An 18883-nucleotide genomic window follows, 5' to 3' on the forward strand; every position below is an offset into this window, starting at 1 on the left:
TGTATTTGGCTAAGGTGTATGTGAACTTCCGACTTCAACTGTATGTCCTGCCTAAGTACATGCATATGGGATGAGTAATGCAAGATATGTAACATAATTAAAGTGACATTAATTGACTAGTGATCCATTTGTTAGCGTGGCCAGTGATTCAAGTCCCTATGTAGGCAGCAGCCTCTCTGTGTTAGTGATGGCTGTTTAATAGTCTGATGGCCTTGATATGGAAAAATAGTTTCTGTCTCTCGGTCCCAGCTTTGATGCACCTGTACAGACCGCACCTTCTGGATGGTAGCGGGGTGAACTGGCAGTGGCCCGGATGGCAGTTGTCCTTGATGATCTTCTTGGCCTTCCTGTGACATCAGGTGCTGTAGGTGTCCTGGAGGGCAGGTAGTTTGCCCCCAGTGATGCTTTGTGCAGACCGCACTGCCCTCTGGAGAGCCCTGCGATTGTTGGCAGTGCAGTTGCTCTCAATTGTGCATCTGGAAAAGTTTGTTACAGGGTTTTAGGTGACATGCCAAATTTCTTCAGCCTCCTGAGGTTGAAGAGGCACTGTTGGGCCTTCTTCACCACACTGTGTGGGTGGACCATTTCAGTTTGTCTGTGATGTGTACGCCGAGGAACTTAAAACTTTCCACCTTCTCCACTACTGTCCTGTCGATGTGGATAGCGGGGTGCTCCCTCTTCTGTTTCCTGAAGTCCACGATCATCTCCTTTGTTTTGTTGACGTTGAGTGAGAGGTTGTTTTCCTGACGCCACACTTGGAGTCCCGTCGCCTCCTCCATGTAGGCTGTCTCATTGTTGTTGGTGATCAAGCCACTGTTGCATCATCTGCAAACTTGATGATTTGAGTTGGAGGTGTGCAAGGCCACGCAGTCGTGGGTGAACATGGAGTATAGGAGGGGGCTGGGCACGCAACCTTGTGGGGCCACAGTGTTGAGGATCAGCGAGGTGGAGATGTTGTTTCCTACCTTCACCACCTGGGGGCAGTCCGTCAGAAAGTCCAGAACCCAGTTGCACTGGGCAGGGTTGAGGCCCAGGGCCTCCAGCTTGATGATGAGCTTTTGAGGGTACAATGTTGTTGAATGGTGAGCTGTAGTCAATGAACAGCATTCTTACATAGGTATTCCTCTTGTCCAGTTGGGATAGGGCAGTGTGATGGCGATTGGTATCGTCTGTGGACCTGTTAGGGCGGAATGCAATCTGAAGTGGGTCTAGGGTGGCCGGTAAGGTGGAGGTGATATGATCCTTGACTAGTCTCTCAAAGCACTTCATGATGACAGAAGTGAGTGCTACGGGCACTGCTACGGGCAGTAGTCACTTGGGTACAGGAACAATGGTAGGCATCTTGAAGCATGTGGGGACAGCAGACTGGGATAGGGAGTGATTTTGAAAATGTCCATAAACACACCAGCCAGCTGGTCTGCGCATGCTCTGAGGAGACGACTAGGGATGCCGGGTTAACACGTTTAAATGATTTACTCACGTTGGCGACAGAGAAGAAGAGGGGGGGGTCGCAGTTCTTGTTAGCGGGTCGTGACGATTGCACTGTATTATCCTCATAGCAGGCAATTAAGGTGTTTTAGTTTGTCTGGAAGTATGACATCGGTGTCCGTGACGTGGCTGATTTTCTTTTTGTCCTCCGTGATTTCCTGTAGACCCTGCCACATACGTCTCGTGTCTGAGCCATTGAATTGCAACTCCACTTTGTCCCTGTAACGGCATTTCGCTTGTTTGATTGCCTTGCGGAGGGAATAACTACACTGTTTATATTCTGCCATATTCCCAGACCTCTTTCCATGATTAAATGCGGTGGTTCGCTCTTTCAGTTTTGCTCAAATTCCGCCACCCATTCACAGTTTCTGGTTAGGGTAGATTTTAAGCCACAATGGATACATCTCCAATGCACTTCCTTATAAATTCACTCACAGAGTCAACGTTATTCTCTGAGGCTGACCGAAACATATGCCAGTCCGCGTGATCAAAACAATATTGAAGTGTGGATTCCGATATGTCAGACCAGAGTTGAATGGTTCTTGTCACTGGTACATCCTGTTTGAGTTTCTGCCTATAAGACGGTAGGAGCAAAATGGTGTCGTGGCTCAATTTGACGAAGGGAGGGCGGGGGAGGGCTTTGTATGCATCGGGGATGTTAGAGTGGCAGTGATCGAGTGTATTACCCCCTAGAATTTAGGTAGCCTTGTTCTCATTTGCTTTGTTAAAATCCCCAGCTACGATAAATACAGCCTCAGGATATATGGTTTCCAGTTTACGTAGAGTCCAGTGAGGTTCCTTTAGGGCCATATACATTTTTCATATAAATGGAGAAGCCCGGTCTGCTTGAGGGGGAATGTAGACAGCTGTGACAGTACAGTGCCTTGCGAAAGTATTTGGCCCCCTTGAACTTTGTGACCTTTTGCCACATTTCAGGCTTCAAACATAAAGATATAAAACTGTATTTTTTGTGAAGAATCAACAACAAGTGGGACACAATCATGAAGTGGAACGACATTTATTGGATATTTCAAACTTTTTTAACAAATCAAAAACTGAAAAATTGGCCGTGCAAAATTATTCAGCCCCTTTACTTTCAGTGCAGCAAACTCTCTCCAGAAGTTCAGTGAGGATCTCTGAATGATCCAATGTTGACCTAAATGACTAATGATGATAAATACAATCCACCTGTGTGTAATCAAGTCTCCGTATCAATGCACCTGCACTGTGATAGTCTCAGAGGTCCGTTAAAAGCGCAGAGAGCATGAAGAACAAGGAACACACCAGGCAGGTCCGAGATACTGTTGTGAAGAAGTTTAAAGCCGGATTTGGATACAAAAAGATTTAAACATCCCAAGGAGCACTGTGCAAGCGATAATATTGAAATGGAAGGAGTATCAGACCACTGCAAATCTACCAAGACCTGGCCGTCCCTCTAAACTTTCAGCTCATACAAAAAAAAAAAAAAAAAGTGTTGTTTAAAGTATGCCACAAGCCACCTGGGAGACACACCAAACATGTGGAAGAAGGTGCTCTGGTCAGATGAAACCAAAATTGAACTTTTTGGCAACAATGCAAAACGTTGTGATTGGCGTAAAAGCAACACAGCTCATCACCCTGAACACACCATCCCCACTGTCAAACATGGTGGTGGCAGCATCATGGTTTGGGCCTGCTTTTCTTCAGCAGGGACAGGGAAGATGGTTAAAATTGATGGGAAGATGGATGGAGCCAAATACAGGACCATTCTGGAAGAAAACCTGATGGAGTCTGCAAAAGACCTGAGACTGGGACGGAGATTTGTCTTCCAACAAGACAATGATCCAAAACATAAAGCAAAATCTACAATGGAATGGTTCAAAAATAAGCATATCCAGGTGTTAGAATGGCCAAGTTAAAGTCCAGACCTGAATCCAATTGAGAATCTGTGGAAAGAACTGAAAACTGCTGTTCACAAATGCTCTCCATCCAACCTCACTGAGCTCGAGCTGTTTTGCAAGGAGGAATGGGAAAAAATGTCAGTCTCTCGATGTGCAAAACTGATAGAGACATACCCCAAGCGACTTACAGCTGTAATCGCAGCAAAAGGTGGCGCTACAAAGTATAAACTTAAGGGGGCTGAATAATTTTGCACGCCCAATTTTTCCGTTTTTGATTTGTTAAAAAAGTTTGAAATATCCAATAAATGTCGTTCCACTTCATGATTGTGTCCCACTTGTTGTTGATTCTTCACAAAAAAAATACAGTTTTATATCTTTATGTTTGAAGCCGGAAATGTGGCAAAAGGTCGCAAAGTTCAAGGGGGCCGAATACTTTCGCAAGGCACTGTAACTGGCGAGAATTCTAGGTCGGGTGAGCAGAAGGACTTGAGTTCCTGTATTTTGTTATGATTACACCATGAGTCATTCATTATGAAGCATACACCCCCGTCTTTCCTCTTCCCAGAGAGGTGTTTATCTCTATGGGAGTGATGCATGGAGAAGCCCGGTGGCTGAACCGATTCCGACAACATATCCCGAGAGAGCCATGTTTCCGTGAAACAGAGAATGTTACAATAATACATTTAAAAAAGTAGTACTCACTGAACTCAAACAGGCTGTAAGGGACACAGTGGAAAATTTGGGACAGAGGTATGAATAATTGAACAAGAGACATTGTTGACAATTTCCTATTATTATTATTATTATTATTATTGTTACTCAATTCTGTAGTTTGGGTAGAACCAGTGATTTCAGCAGGAAGGTAATGTCACCTAAACCACACTTGGAACTGTGTCCAGAATTGAAGTAGATCCAAGTAAATGTTTTTAGTACCGAATATTGAGCTGATAAGCCAGCACCAACTTTTTGAAGGTCCTATCAGATTTGTTAAACAGGTTTCATATTTTGACTAGTTGATGTCACAGGGACGTGTCAATGCAACAGGTCAAAATGATAAGATTACAAGAGAGGGGCTCTGGGATTGTTTACATTCGAAGGTGCCTATTCCGCTTGACAGGACACTATATCATCTGATGTGTCTCAAGTATAATTCTCTATACACAAGGTTTTATCAAGACGTCCTGTCCAAGAATCAGTAGACACAATTAAGAATAAGAATTTTTAGGACTGATTTAAGATGTGCAAACTAAGTGCATGTTTATTTTCTTTCTTCCAGTTTTTTTTTTACATGTTTACCAATGATTCTGTATCTCTCCCTTTTGAAAGACTTCCTGAGAAAAGGATGCACCTTAAAGGGCATAACAAATTAAATTCTGAAGTATCTATTGTCAGAGTTTGTTGCACACATGTCAATTCTCCTGATAAGAAATGTACCCCCAAAAATCTATGTAAACCTGGTACATAACATTTTAGAAATTTCTTTAACTTTTTGGCGCACCCATCCCGTTAGCGTGAGCATTTTCGTCAACATCCGCTGAATTGCAAAGCGCCACATTCAAATTAAATTACTAAAAATATTTAATTTTCATGAAATCACAAGTGCAATGTAGCAAAACACAACAGCTTAGCTTGTTGTTAATCCACCTGGCGTGTCAGATAAAAAAAAAAACATATGACATACATGATTTTTTGTTAACTAGTAAATAGTAGCTTACAGCAAATTGTGTTTTAAATTGAAAAAGTGCGCCGACAGAGATGGTCGCCTCACTTTGCGTTCTTAGGAAACTATTCAATATGTTTTTTTATGTAAACTCAGCAAAAAAAGAAACATCCCTTTTTCAGGACCCTGTGTTTCAAAGATAATTTGTAAAAATCCAAATAACTTCACAGAACTTCATTGTAAAGGGTTTAAACACGCGTTCGTTGGTATTTTTCTCCGGGAAAGACAATAACGATTCCCCATCGTAAATTTTGTTTATTTACGTATTAGGGTACCTAAGGTTTGATTATAAACGTTGTTTGACATGTTTGGAAAAGTTTATTAGTAATGTTTGGGATTCATTTTGTATGCATTTTGATGGAGGGAAACTGGGTGGATTATTGACTGAAGCGCGTCAGCTAAACTGAGTTTTTATGGATATAAAGAAGGACTTTATCACAAAATGACCATTTGTGGTGTAACTGGGACCTTTGAGTGTCAACAGAAGATCAAAGGTAAGGCATTTTTTATATCGCTATTTCTGACATTTGTGTCGCACCTGCCAGGTTGAAATGTGTTTTTCATGTGTTTGTATGCGGGGCACTGTCCTCAGATAATCACATGGTTTGCTTTCTCTGTAAAGCCTTTTGATATCTGACAAGGAGGCTGGTTTAACAAGAATTTAAGCTTTGTTTTGATGTATTACACTTGTGATTTTATGAAAGTTAAATATTTATACTGTTGTTTGAATTTCACGCTCTGCAATTTCACCGGATGTTGGCCTGCCCATAACAGCTTACAGATGGTAGGCGATTAAGGTCACAGTTATGAAAACTTAGGACACTAAAGAGGCCTTTCTACTGACTCCGAAAAACACCAAAAGAAAGATGCCCAGGGTCCCTGCTCATCCGAATGGCACAAGGAGGCATGAGGACTGCAGATGTGGCCAGGGCAATAAATTGCAATGTCCGTACTGTGAGACGCCTAAGACATCGCTACAGGATGGACAGGTGATCGTCCTCTCCGTGGCAGACCACGTGTAACACCTGCACAGGATCGGTATATCCGAACATCACACCTGCGGGGCAGGTACAGGATGGCAACAACTGGCCGAGTGTTACGAACTCCTCTAGGAAGAGGGAACGCAACACCCTGCTACAACGCAACTCCCCGTGGAGTGAAAGGTATGGGACTGTAGGTGCGAGTAAGGATGACAAAGGCAGAGAATTTACCGTTTTACTAGGAATTTATTCCATCACACGGTAATGTTGAGAAAAGAGGCTGAACGGAACCAAAGCAAAGAAAGTAAATGTCAAAGCCCCCTCTTCTACCTTACCTGCCTAACCACTACTTACCTAACTAGCACCACCTGGTGCACTAACCAAAATACGGGGGTGGTCCACCCAGGTCTTACCTAGTGTGCATAGACAGTAAACTACTACGGGTTATGTATGCCCGCAGGCCTCTTGCCTAAGCACTCCCTAGGTGCCTTCCCCTTCCCCCCTGAGAACAAACAGAATAATTCCTAATCACAAACAGTCCTTTTGGCATACATATACCTTTGCAGGACTGGCTACAAAATACTACACACTATTTGAGCAACAACCAACACAAAATATCAAAGAAACTCTCTCTGAACAACAACCAATACAGGTTATAACAATAAGCTCTTTCTAAGACACAACCAACACAGGCTATCACCCTTAGATCTATTCTCTCAGCAATCATCTCTCTTCTGAGCAACAGAACACTGGATTATATAGCTGGAGAAGGAGTTGGTAATTGAAGACAGCTGCGTCCTCTGACGAGAGGGCGGGGTCAGCTCCAATTTGCCATGGAGTCGGCCAATCAGCTGCTTGGGGTATTCCAGGAAGCCATTTTCCTAAAACACACACATACAAACCACAATATAGAAACTGGGGAACATAACACTGAGTTACACCAGGAACGCACAATCCCTCCATCAGTGCTCAGACTGTCCGCAATAGGCTGAGAGAAGCTGGACTGAGGGTTTGTAGGCCTGTTGTAAGGCAGGTCCTCACCAGACATCACTGGCAACAATGTCGCCTATGGGCACAAACCCACCATCGCTGGACTGACAGGACTGGCAAAAAGTGCTCTTCACACCAGGTGTGATGGTCAGATTTCTGTTTATCATCGAAGGAATGAGCGTTACACCGAGGCCTGTACTCTGGAGCGGGATCAACATGGAGGGTCTGTCATGGTCTGGGGCGGTGTGTCACAGTATCATATGACTGAGCTTGTTGTCATTGCAGGCAGTCTCAACGCTGTACGTTACAGGGAAGACATCCCCCTCCCTCATGTGGTACCCTTCCTTCAGGCTCATCCTGACATGACACTCCAGCATGACAATGCCACCAGCCATACTGCTCGTTCTATGCGTGATATCTTGCAAGACAGGAATGTCAGTGTTCTGCCATGGCCAGTGAAGAGTCCGGATCTCAATCCCATTGAGCACGTCTGGGACCTGTTGGATTGGAGGATGAGGGCTAGGGTCATTCCCCCCCAGAAATGTCCGGGAACTTGCAGGTGCCTTAGTGGAAGGGTGGGGTAACATCTCACAGCAATAACTGGCAAATCTGGTGCAGTCCATAAGGAGGAGATGCATTGTAGCACTTAATGCACCAGATACTGTTAATTTTGACACCCCCCCCCCCCTCCCTCAGGGACACATCATTCGATTTCTGTTAGTCACATGTCTGTGGAACTTGTTCAGTTTGTTCCAGTTGTTGAATCGTATGTTCATACAAATATTTACACATGTTAAGTTTGCTGAAAATAAATCCAGTTGACAGTGAGAGGACGTTTCTTTTTTTGCTGAGTTTATGTTGGTAATGGGTGACAGTTATTCTAAATGGATTTAAGTTTTTGTTAGGGTTCGTTCCTTTCGTCCTTGTCATCATTGGCTCATTGGTGAAATTAGCATTATGACAATATATTTAATTAAATAATTCAAAAAACTTTTATTAATGCAATTGCAGACAGAAGTTGACAATTAAGTAACTTACCACGCATGTTTCAGAGTAAGTTCTACATCAAACAAAAAGTCTCAAGTTGTTTTGTTACACCCTCAGTCTAGCCTGGTGATGTCACTACCTACGTCATTACCTTTTTACTCCTGAGACCAACACCCTGCCAATCAAGTTATATAAACAATGGCTTTTAATGTTATCTAAAACTTAGCAGTAAACGTCCACTCCCAAAGTTGATTTATTGTGGAATGCTTGACTAGTCTTATCTCCTCCACTCCCCTGCAGAGCTCCTTCTTCACAGTCACACATTACTCAGAGGGGCCTCTTTTTAATGAGGCAGAGAGAGAGAATTAGAAAACAACTGTGGAACAATATTAAAACCTCATAATGTATATTTATTGTTCATCTGTAGTCTAGGACCCTATTAATGTAAGGAGGGAGAGGTCTTATAACCCCTCCCTTTGTATTAATTCAACATAAGAATAATACATTATTCTCATACATCAAACATTTTGGTACTACCCTTTTCATGACCCCTAGGTGAACCCGACAGTTTCCCGGGGTCAAACACTTTCTTACTAATAGCTAGTAATGTCTCTGTACTACAGAATGTATCAGATTGTTGGGTTTGTGGATTGCTAACAGACAGTGATGAGACTGCCATGTGGACCAAAGCAGGTAACCTTACAGACAGAGAGCTTGATTGGGTAAAGGATAAGGTGTTTTATATGAAGAAATTTCTTGCTTCAATACAAATCTCACCAGATTGTGTCTGCTGGATGAATTAGCCATCAACTCCCTGACCCTGTAACTGCAGTGAGGTCTGCAGTGAGGTCCCCAATGTGATAGGGGAGTACAAGCCCATTTGCAAAAAAAGGTTTCAGCAGTGTGTTATTCTCTTTGACATTTGGAGGTCTGCACTCTACAAAATGTATTGTTATTTACACAAATGCATTGAGATACTAATCTGTCATTAACATGCTGAAATGTCATTGCCAGTATCCATAAATGAAATTGTGTAATGAAGCGTATGACTGTATGTGATGTGTAACTGTATGAAGCGAAGGTCTTAAGTTAAAACATTCTACTGCAATAGTTTTACAAATTGGATTGTGTAAACCAGAATGAAGGGTTTGTCTTTGGTTTTATGTGTTGATTTTTTTTACAAACCAGAATAAAGGGTTTGAAAGTGTGTGGTTTTATGCGTTGATTTTGTTTACTTACTCATTTGATAGTTTATGGAATAACCAAATTAATAAAATGTTACTAAGAGGTTCCAACCAACTAAATGCACCAAGTACACATGTCGATCAGGAGCTCTCTCGGGGCAGTCCCGTTAAATCTCTTATATACTGGTTACAGACACGTTACATAGGCATGGTTCATAGGGTTTGTTCCGACATTTGTCTGGCACCGTCTCCTATCTTAGAACAAATTCTGGTCGTTCTGACAGATGTTCCTAAGGAGGGTGTCATGTCTCCCCCCTCATATCTTTATCAAGCACAGGCAGGAACCAAGGATTGGTTATGCCACTAAGACAATGTGAACATTTTCAAGGCTGTCTCTTTGCAAGATATCACATTCCATCTGCTCATCACTTGTGTGATAATAATCATAAAATGTTAAGGTAAGCATTAGATTTTAGCTTCTGTATCAAAATACATAATTGTCATAAATCATAATAAAGGTTATACTTAACAGGAGTGAATCTAATTGCATTCATATGTAATGGGTGCGTGTTGGTGGCAGGGAAGTCAGGCGCAGGAGTACGAACTTGGTAAAAACGTTGTTGTTTAACAAATGCTGATAAAACTCCAAAAAACAAAATGTACAAAATAACAAAAGTGGGTACAAAACCAGTCGCACACCAACATGATACATGCACATCACATACAAACAAACCATCTCTGACAAGGACATGAGGGGAAACAGAGGGTTAAATACACACATGTAATTGATGGGATTGGAACCAGGTGTGAAGGAAGACAAGACAAAACCAATAAAAAATGCAAAAATGGATCACTGATGGCTAGAAGGCCGGTGACGTCGACCACCGAACACCGCCCGAACAAGCAGAGGGACCGACTTCGGCCGAAGTCGTGACATCATAATCATAATACCAAAGCTAAAATCTACAATCTAAGTAGTAAGTAAACAAAATCAACGCATAAAACCACAGACACTTTCAAACTCTTCATTCTTGGTTGTACAATCCAACTTGCAAAACCATGGCTTAAGACCTTCACTTCATACAGTTACACATATGCTTCATTACACTATTTTATTTATGGATTGGCGTGTTAATGATCGATCGGTATTTCAATGCATTTCTAGTCTAAAGTACTATAACATTCGCAGTGTGCGGACATCCACAATCAACCTGATACCCCAAATAAACAATTTTGGATAAGCCCTAATTACGGGCATGGCTGACCACCCCCTTCCCTCCCAGCACTCATTCTTCTAGCGTTTCAGTTCGACCTCCCAATGGCACATTTTAAAAGTGGATGGCCCTTGATAATGTCCTAATTTTTCTCACCTGAGCTGCCACTGTCCTTTACAGTCCATTAAGTCTTGTCCATTTTCCTACCAGTACACCAGCAGCATGAGATAAGTTTGGACGGGATCTCTCTCCATGCTCATTCCACGTGGACTCATGGCGCACTCCAGAGAGAAAAGGCATGAGAGAGAAGGCAGTTAATAGCTTCGACTGGATGCTGTGTACAGGTTGCTGGCTTGGACTCCGGTCCCACGGTAGAAGTGGTGAAGAACCATAGTGAACGTCATTGTCGCCATTACTTCAGCCGGTTAGAGGGGGTGAGGTTCACACTGTTCTCAGATTAATTATCCCTTCCATGCATCTAGATACCATCTGTGGTCACCTTTGCCATAACCTCGAGAGAAGACAGACCAGAACAACAGTTTAGTTTAGGGCATTTCTGTTTCAGGAAATCCAGACAATTCACTGTATGACATTACTACTGCCAATATTCTTAATACAAATGTCTAAGACAAATGTCAAAGAGAATAACAACACACAGTTGAAACCATTTTTTTCTCCAAAGTAGCTTATACTCCATCTTGGCGATCTCACCTCAGAGTTACAGGGTCAGGGAGTCAGAGGGCTAATCCTGAGGGAGAAATCCCGACCATTCAGAAGACCCAATCTGGTGAGATTTGTATTGAAGCAAGACAAAAACAAACAACACAACAATACACTTCTTCATATAAAAATAGAGGTGGGGAAAACTTCACTGCCTCATCAAAATAACTAATACAATTAGAATTACAACCCTTGATGACTCCATCTTAGCTTAATTGTATCCCGTAAGGTAATAGTAAAATGGACTTGAGACAGGTGTATCTCATTCAGGGGCAGCACTCTCTCTCCTTCTCGTGTTCTGAATCACACAAGACTGTTAATAAATTATAAACTACTTCCTAATTATTAGTGTTTACATATCCCATTTAAATCTCACCCAATGTCTCTAGTCTTTCTAGTGAGGGTGATCAGGCCTCACCAGAAAGTCAGGACAGAGGTCATTCATCCCCATTTAAGTGAGTGTTTCTTTACCTGTACCTCAGACATTATTTAAAGATTTTTCAAACATTTTGTGTATAAGGTTTACATTTGGGTTTTTCAATACATTTTTTATCAAGAGAATTTACATGTGTTCAACCAAAACTCAATAGACAATAGATACTTCAGAAAATGTTCATTTGTGTGCATCCTTTATAACCTGTGAAATCCACACTTAAACAAAAGAAAAAGACCCCACACAATAAATCAGTATTAACACCACTAACAAAGTTTCATAACATATAAAAGCTCCCTTAACAACCGGATTCGGGTACCTTTATACTGTATAGTGCACAGTCTCATCGACTGCTCTCCTAAGGCACCTGCCTCAGGAAGCCTTTCAAAGGGAGAGATACAGAATAATTGGAAACATGTCAAAGAAACTTGGTAGAGGACATTCCAAGTTCTGGAAGAAAGAAAATAAATGTCTTAATCAGTCCTAAAAATTCTTAAGCTTAATTGAGTTTACAGGTCCAAATCCCTACCATTCGCGTGCCTTGTTAGGATTCGTAGGCGAGCGAGTGAATCGCCATTTCCATCGGTTCTATTGGCCAAAGTTCAATCACTGGAAAACAAACTCGATGATCTACAGTCGAGACTATCCTACCAACGGGACATTAAAAATTGTAATATCTTATGATTCACCGAGTCGTGGCTGAACAACGACATAATGTAGAACTGGCTGATTTTTCTGTGCATCGCTAGGACAGAATAGCTACATCTGATGAGACAAGGGGCAGGGGTGTGTGTCTATTTGTCAATAACTGCTGATGCTCAAAGTCTAGTGTTAAAGAAGTCTTGAGGTATTGCTCGCCTGAGGTAGAGTACCTCATGATAAGGTGTGGACCACACTATCTACCCATCTATATTATTCGTAGCCATCTATATACCACCACAAACCGATGCTGGCACTAACCGCACTCAACAAGCTGTATAAGGCCATAAGCAAACAAGAAAATGCTCATCCAGAACCGGCAGTCCTAGTGGCCGGGGACTTTAATGCAGGCAAATTTAAATCTGTTTGACCTAATTTTGACCAGCATGTCACGTGCAACCAGAGGGGAAAAAAATCTAGACCACCTTTACTCCACACACAGAGACCCATACAAAGCTCTCCCTTGCCCTCCATTTGGCAAATCTGACCATAACTCAAGCCTCCTGATTCCTGCTTACAAGCTAAAACAAAAGCAGGAAGTACCAGTGACTCACTTAATACTGAAGTGGTCCAATGCTACAGGACTGTTTTGCTAGCACAGACTGGAATATGTTCTGTGATTCATCCAATGGCATTGAGGGGTATACCACCTCAGTCACCAGCTTCATCAATAAGTGCATTGAGGACGTTGTCCCCACAGCGACCGTACGTACATATCCCAATCAGAAGCCTTGGATTACAGGCAACATCCGCACCGAGCTAAAGGCTAGAGCTGCTGCTTTTAAGGAGTGGGAGACTAATTCGGACGCTTATAAGAAATCCCACTGTATATAGCCTCGTTATTATGTAATTCTGTTACTTTTTATTTTTTACTTTATTTATTTAAAAAAAATTGAACTGCACTGTTGGTTAAGGGCTTGTAAGTAAGCATTTCACGAATACCTGTTGTATTCGGCGCATGTGACAAATAAAATTTGATTTGAAGTCTTGGTAAAACCATGTATATACAGAATTATACTTCAGACACAACAGATGATACGGTTTCCTGTAAAGCGAAATAGGCACCTTCTAAAGGAAACAATCCCAGGTCCCCTCACTTGTAATTGTAATATTTTTTGACCTGTTGCATTGACATACAGTTCTGTACTAACTGTCCCTGGGACATAAAGTAGTCCAAATATGAAACCTCTGACATTACCTTCTTACTTAAATAATTTGTGCTACCCAAACTATAACTATAAAAGTTTAAAACTATTAAATTGAATAATAATTGGATCTTGTCAAAAATATGTCTTATACCTCTGTCCCAAATTTCCCCACTGTGTCCCTTACAGCCTGTTTGAGTTCAGTTAGTTCTGGCTGCTATCTATTGTTCCACAGGAAACTTATCTCTAACCCAAACACCAAATGGTGGCCTCTAATTTAATATCAGTCCCAATGCTCTGTTCGCTATGTGACCTTATATTGAAACATATTAAATGTATATTATTTTAAGATTAACATGTGCTGAATTTATAAAATACATCTGCCAATTCAGAAAGAAAGAGAAACTTTGGAGGGAGCTTCCTTTTTTAAGGTAGCACTCGAGAATAGAGACTCTTTCTGGGATGAACTTTCACAATACCTAGGCTGGCGCTGTTGATCAGTCCCCTATCGATGTCCCCTACTAAGTCTCTACCTAACAAGTAAAACTCTAGTAACCCATTGTACTTTCATACGTTGTTACTTTATCAAATCTAGTTAATCATTATACTATTAACTTCTCTTAACGCATTTTAAACCACTTACGTACGTCTACGTGTGGGTGTGCAAGTTGTATATAGTTATTACTATTTTTCTTTTTTGTGACTTTATCAAATCTCTAGTAACCGAGTATACTTCACTAATTCCTCCTTTAGACTTTTTTTCACCTTTATTTAACCAGGTAGGCCAGTTGAGAACAAGTTCTATTCATACAGGGGTTTAGATATTTACACTAGTTGTTCTATTTAACAGCATATTTGTTAATAGTACTTTCTCCTTTCATATCTCTCACATACACAGATTCCCTACATAACGTTACAGATCATGAATGCCTACAGACATCCACACCACTGATGTGCATCAACAACTCTAAATGCCTACAATAACACCTCTTGCTATTATCAGTGGTTTTCAGACCATGTAGACTACCGTTACACATGTGAGTAGTAACTGCAGACACATGTAGACACTTCTGAGCTATTCACCATATGTATCTTCAACAGTTTTCAGTGGTTCTCTGACCACGTAGATACTTCTCTTATAAATCCCTACAGACAATTGTCAGTGGGGCCTCCTGCCCTCACTCTAGCCTTCTCCTAAGACTAGCTTGCCGCTAATTCCTAAACATATATAATAACCGTAGATAACATTATAGATTGAAGAACTCAGCTCATAGAACTGGTTGGGGTATCCATTCAGACACACACTCAGTAATCTCCCATATTACCTCTTTCACACCGGAGCATTTTCCCTGACAGCTCTCATTCTCTCAGTACTTAATAGTAATAATATATCTGATTGTTCTAAATATCTTATTATCCAGATTTCAATCAGCTTATTATCCACATTTCTATCATCTTAACACATCCTTTTCACACTCACACAACTCTCATATCCAAATTCACTATTCCCAAACACACTCAGTAATCTCCCTTATTACCCTATGTGCATCTCTGCACCATATATATATTTCACAAACATATATAATAACACCATGTGCTATTACTAGTGGCTGCAGGCCACATAGACACATCCCTTATAAATGCCCACAGACAGCTGTCTGTGGGGCTTTCCATGGTACCGTTACTTGCTCTAGTCTTTTCTATAAGACTAGCTCTAGCCTTCTTACATCATATGTATCCCTGCCAAGGTTCCAATAAAGTCTAAATTTAACCATAGTCTCTACAGTAGCTATAGTCTGAGCATCCGTAGTTCCTATAGCATCACAGTCCCTACAGCATCTATAGTCCCTAAGCATCCATAGTATCAATAGTTTATATAGTCATAAATGCTATGGTCTCTATAGACTCTATAGTCTTGCCGCATACATATAGAATAACACACACACTTTCATACAGTCACTCAGTACCTATTATCCAAATTTCAGTCAGCTTAATACTTTCCACACTCACACAACTCACATCCACATTCGCTTGGTGATAACTCAGAAACACGTGAAAACATGAAATGACCCAGGGAATAGATAGAACAGAGATGCACAAAAACATTATAACATTCAAAATGGGTGAACCTTTCCTTTAACTCCCCTAGCTGTGCTTTTCAGAAACTGAAGCGAGCACACTTGCAGTTTTTTGTTTCTTACTGTTGTTATTTACGCAATCTGATAACGGTCCATTAGAAATCGCAATATGCGTCAGGTTGTCATCATTTGAAAACGTATTCTATTGCCAGCATGACTAGCTAAGTTATCAAATACAATCTTAGTGGTTTGCTTTCACAAAGCACTTTAGAGAAACACATAGTAATTTTGTTGCACATAGAATTGAGTCATGAGTGCATTCAGCCCTAGCTACTTTCATTTTTTTTTTTTTTTTTACGAAAAGCTGAAATGTCTTGAGTCAATAAGTATTCAACCCCTTTGTTATGGCAAGTCTAAATAAGATCAGGAGTAGAAAATGGCTTAAGAAGTCACAGTGTGCAATAATAGTGTATATACAAAAGCAGACATTAAATATCCCTTTGAGCCAGGTGAAGTTAATAATCACGCTTTGGATGGTATAACAGTACACCCAGTCAATACAAAGATACAGGCGTCCTTCCGAACGCAGTTTGCCGGAGAGTAAGAAAACCACTCAGGGATTTCACAATGAGGCCAATGGTGACTTTATAACAGTTAGAGTTTAATGGTTGTGATAGGAGAAAACTGAGGATGGATCAACAACATTGTAGTTACTCCACAATACTAATGTAATTGACAAAGTGAGAAGGAAGCCTGTACAGAATAAAAAATATTCCAAATCTCGTTTGCAATAAGGCACTAAAGTAAAACTGCAAAAAATGTGGCAAAGAAATTAACTTTATGTCCTGAATACAAAGTGTTATGTTTGGAGCAAACACAACACATCACAAAGTAACACTCTTTGTATTTTCAAGCATGGTGGTGGCTGCATGATGTTATAGGTATGCTTGTCATCGGCAAGTTTACCTAGAAATGCTCACTGCTGTAAACTAAATCTAAAGGTACTGTATGGCTAATTTATGGTGGAAATTTCAACCCTATTACTTTAATTGGCACCAACTATAGTAATTTTAGTAATGTTTCTTAATTTAGAGCTGGATTATTATTATTTTTAGTTAAATTGAACATATGCTCTTTATGACAGAATGTTGAAGAATGTTAGGTTTATTATTTATTAAAACAAAATACCCAATTACACTTCCCAAAATGCACTATTTGGACTATTTTGGTAGACTATCACAAGAGTGTTGTGATTAGGATGAAATAAGAATGTTTTTTTAAACCCATCTTAAAATCTTGATGTGGTCATAAAACCTTTGATTAATTTTGCACACATCACAAAAGCCTAGCTTTTTTTTAACCTGTGCCTCCTCTTTCTAGGTGCATAATCTGATGTCTGTGGACAACTTGTTTGTTGCGAATGAAGAGTATGACAACTATCAGTTTAAAGACTCAAAGGTATATCTCTCTTCATTACAGCACAGCCAATAAGGAACCTGAATTCTTACACTTTCATTTCAACTACAACATTCACGTTGCATGAAAGACCAGTCACCTACACTTTATAACACACCTCTCCCTCCTAAGGTATTTAAATAGAAGCACTACCCTTTCTGTCATTGGAGGACTTGCAGAAGCTGGCCTCCAAGCTGCCATGTACCAATGCATTGAAGGTCTGGAAACTGAACACCTCACTGAACACCTCTCTGAAGAAGAACAGACGACCCCATAGACGGTCCCAAGGGGAGAGGAGGGCGAGATAGAGACCAAGGCAAAGCCAACAAAGATATTGTGGAGAAGGATGCCATTGAGACTGTCACCACAGAGACCTAGAAGCTGGAGCTTGAGGTACCTACTGTAGGCCTGAGTGTGGTGGCAGGGGAGGCCGGGTCTCCTGACCTGGAGAGCAGCCCCCAGGGTGAGTAGCAGGCGGTGGAGGGGCAGGAGCACAGGGGTTAAGGTGCTGAAGTTTAGTGTGACGTGCAGGAGAAAAACACAGCTTCTCCAACGAGACTGCAAGGGACTTTGGTGGAGCCATGCAAGACTTCTTCAAGTGGAAAGCGGACATGACCAAGTTTGATATCATTGTAAACATAACATAACATTGCAGCCTGTTCAATTGGGACTGGCACCCACTGAATTCCTCTGCCCTAACCAAAAGAAACCCCCACGGTCACAAGCTTGTTAAGATAATCCTTTGAGACACATAACTCTTGAAATGATTACTTTACAAAGAAAACAAAGAGGGAAGAAATAACAGTTCTGAGTATAAATATTTTCCATCAAAATAAATAGTTATGGTCACGTAATGTTTACATACACCTTAGCCAAATACATTTCAACTCAGTTTTTTACAATTCCTGACATTTAATCAAAGTAAAAATTCTTATATCAGTTAGGATCACCACTTTATTTTAAGAATGTGAAATTTCATAATAATAGTTGAGTCATTTATTTCAGCTTTTATTTCTTTCATCACATTCCCAGTGGGTCAGAAGTTTACATACACCCAATTAGTATTTGGTAGCATCGCTTTTAAATTATTTAACTTGGGTCAAATGTTTCGGATAGCCTTCCACAAGCTTCCCACTATAAGTTGGGTAAATTTAGGCCCATTCCTCCTGACATAGTTGGTGTAACTGAATCAGGATTGTAGGCCTCCTTGCTCGCACACGCTTTTTCAGTTCTGCCCACAACTTTTCTACATGATTGGGGTCAGGGCTTTGTGATGGCCTCTCCAATACCTTGACTTTGTTGTCCTTAAAACATTTTGCCACAACTTTGGAAGTATGCTTGGGGTCATTGCCCATTTGGAAGACCCATTTGCGACCAAGCTTTAACTTCCTGACTGATGTCTTGAGATGTTGCTTCAATATATCCACATAATTTTCCTTCCACTTGATGCCATCTATTTTGTGAAGTGCACCAGTCCCTTCTGCAGCAAAGCACCCCCACAACATGATGCTGCCACCCCCATGCTTCACGGTTGGAATGGTGTTCTTCTGCTTGCAAGCCTACCCCTTTTTCCTCCAAACATAACGATGGTCATTATGGCCAAACAGTTCCATTTTTGTTTCATCAGACCAGAGGACATTTCTCAAAAAAGTACGATCTTTGTCCCCATGTGCAGTTGCAAACCGTAGTCTGGCTTTTTTTATTGCGGTTTTGGAACAGTGGCTTCTTCCATGCTGAGCGGCCTTTCAGGTTATGTCGATATAGGACTCGTTTTACTGTGGATATAGATACTTTTGTACCCGTTTCCTCCAGCATCTTCACAAGGTTCTTTGCTGTGTTCTGGGATTGATTTGCACATTTCACACCAAATTAGGTTCATCTCTAGGACACAGCGACTCCTTCCTGAGCGG

General features: G+C 41.1%; 1 pseudogene; it reads left to right on the plus strand.

Annotated features, from left to right (window-relative positions):
• LOC109891578 (THUMP domain-containing protein 3-like) overlaps positions 1 to 18883 on the plus strand; it is a 34350-nt pseudogene that overhangs the window by 12489 nt on the left and 2978 nt on the right.

The sequence above is a fragment of the Oncorhynchus kisutch genome, linkage group LG5 (genome assembly GCF_002021735.2).
Source record: "Oncorhynchus kisutch isolate 150728-3 linkage group LG5, Okis_V2, whole genome shotgun sequence".
In the NCBI taxonomy this organism is placed as follows: domain Eukaryota; kingdom Metazoa; phylum Chordata; class Actinopteri; order Salmoniformes; family Salmonidae; genus Oncorhynchus; species Oncorhynchus kisutch.